Source organism: Anopheles coluzzii, chromosome X (assembly GCF_943734685.1).
Source record: "Anopheles coluzzii chromosome X, AcolN3, whole genome shotgun sequence".
NCBI lineage: Eukaryota > Metazoa > Arthropoda > Insecta > Diptera > Culicidae > Anopheles > Anopheles coluzzii.
This window is the reverse complement of record NC_064669.1, coordinates 27,228,278-27,230,777: the sequence shown is the minus strand read 5'-3', so window position 1 is coordinate 27,230,777 and position 2,500 is coordinate 27,228,278. Positions and strand designations below refer to the sequence as shown.

Genomic DNA, 2,500 nt, shown 5'->3' with positions numbered 1-2,500 from the left:
CGTGTATGGGCCACATGAGTTACAGCGACTTAGCTTTCCGAATCCCTAGACGAGCCGATTTTAGCCTTGAGAGTAGACTGCCGGTGGCCATCGGGAACGACGTAGCATTAGTTCGAACCATGCGGCTTGACACACACCACAAGCCCTACGCATCAAACACCACCAACACGAAACGCATCCAACATACGCTCGAGAGTGTCCACTTTCCACGCCCGAGGTCTCGCAGACGGGGACCAAGCACGTCATTATGCACAGCGACCGCCCAGTGCGTCGGATGACCCGGGCACCTTCGCGGACGGCCACTGTAGTTAACTAAATGAGACTTTGGTAATTAGTAGGCACTCATGTGTGCATCGGTCGGGATTAAACGTCCGATGCGCCATATGCGTTCAACTTATCAATGTTCATGTGTCCTGCAGTTCACATTATGACGCGCATTTAGCTGCGGTCTTCATCGATCCATGAGCCGAGTGATCCCCTGCCTAGGGTTTAAAGAGTGCCTTTCGGGGCCGAGTGGCGTAACCACGTTCAAAGTTTGGTATGCAACACACTCGACCTGCAACAATGGGTTACTCAAACTTGTACAAGTACAAGTGTTGTCTCTTACGAGACGTCTTGATATGCTCTCTAAAAAAGCGTACGCTAATGCAGGTACAAATTAATGTACGTCCCAGATAGTGACAATCTCTGGGAGGAAGAACCGTAAGGAACTCCCCACACATATCAAAACTACGGTTTGGGAGTGCATGTCGGCGCCGAGTGCAAGTTACCGCGTTCAAATTTTGGTATGCAGCGCACTCGACCTCCAACATAACACTTCAACCTTGTTATTACTCATTCAAAAACCACGTTAATGATCCTTCCGCAAGTTCACCTACGGAAACCTTGTTACGACTTTTACTTCCTCTAAATCATCAAGTTCGGTCAACTTCGGCCGTGCCAACTGCAACTCACGAAGGAATCGCGGAAGGTGTGCCTCCAGAGACCTCACTAAATAATCCATCGGTAGTAGCGACGGGCGGTGTGTACAAAGGGCAGAGACGTAATCAGCGCTAGCTAATGACTAGCACTTACTAGAAATTCCAGGTTCATGGGGACCATTGCAGTCCCCAATCCCTACTAAATGAGCATTTGGGTGATTTCCCGTTCCTCTCGGAATGGGGGCGCCATAAGGCGAGAACACGCAGCCCACAACATCTAAGGGCATCACGGACCTGTTATCGCTCAATCTCATCTTGCTAAACACAAGTTGTCAAGCTAAGCAGGGAAAACTAAGTGACGGGCACCCGTGAGGACACCCGCCACTCCTAACGTCAGGTGCGCCCGGAGGCACACTACTGACAGCGTTCTAGTTAGCTTGACTGAGTCGCGTTCGTTACCGGAATTAACCAGACAAATCATTCCACGAACTAAGAACGGCCATGCACCACTACCCTTAAGTTTGAGAAAGAGCTATCAATCTGTCTTACCTCAATAAGTTCGGACCTGGTAAGTTTTCCCGTGTTGAGTCACATTAAGCCGCAAGCTCCACTTCTTTTTTTTAATTCATTGGGTTATCTTTATTGGTGTTACTAACTGCTACCAAGAAAATCCGCTCCTACCAGCGGCGGGTTACCACTAACGGACTCCCTCTCGCCGGGAATTCCGCCCATTTGGGCCTTTCTCTTTGTTTCAACTAAAGTATTTTAGTTCACTTAGTTTTCGTACTTCCCGAAATGATCAGAGAAAGATATCCTTTTTCGCAAAACAAAAATGTCGTTCCGTAAACCTTTAACGTTTTTCGTTTCCTTGCAGGTGTCTCCAAATCATATTCCAATATTCCTCAACGTGCGGAAGTATTTGCCGATGTTATGGCCGCTCTCTCGACGTCTGTGAGGCTGCTTCTTCTTTCGGCCAGCTGAGAGCTCGGCAGCTCATTCCACGGGGGAGGCTGAGCCTCGACCTCCGCTTGCCGTTGTTCCAGCCGCCGTTGTCTCTCCCTCTGTCGCCTGTTGAGCCGTCGTCGCTCCAGCTCCGCTGCGGATGGTGGTATTCGCCCACGTCGCTGGCGACCCTGCGGTACATCTCCGAGCTCTCCGTCCCGACGCCTCCTCCGGTACTGCAGCTGCATATAGTTGCGCCGACGTCGCCGCATCTCCGTTGTTCGTGGGGAGGGAGGCAATCCCCGGCTGCGCGGGGGGATTGGTGGTACTGGAGGGCTGACCTCCTCCTCCTCGACCTCCCCTGTCGGCTCCGCTGCTTCGTTGGCCGCTGCGTGTGCCAACACGGCTGGTGCCAGCTCGATGTCGCCGAGTCGCTGCTGCCGTTGCTGTTGACACCTCCGCCGGGCGCTGCGGTTGCGCACCTCGCGACGTCACAGCAGTCTCCGTTCTGCCTCTGCCATGTCCTCGGGCAGGCTGGATGCAGGATCTGGCTGAGCAGCCTCAGCGTCTGCCAAGGGTTGCTGCTCCTCCCGCCAGTCCTCCTGCAGAACGGAGAGGATCCGCCGAGCCGCTTGCTG

At 53.0% G+C, this 2,500-nt stretch overlaps 1 protein-coding gene and 1 non-coding gene across 2 annotated transcripts in view; one reads left to right on the top strand and one right to left on the bottom strand.

The window, feature by feature from the left end:
- LOC125906696 (uncharacterized) overlaps positions 1-2,500 on the top strand; it is a 189,944-nt gene that overhangs the window by 53,462 nt on the left and 133,982 nt on the right. The gene's annotated exons all lie outside the window — the stretch shown is intronic.
- LOC125908286 (5.8S ribosomal RNA) lies at positions 337-490 on the bottom strand. The gene has a single exon (XR_007453364.1). It is a non-coding gene; the product is annotated as a 5.8S ribosomal RNA (ribosomal RNA).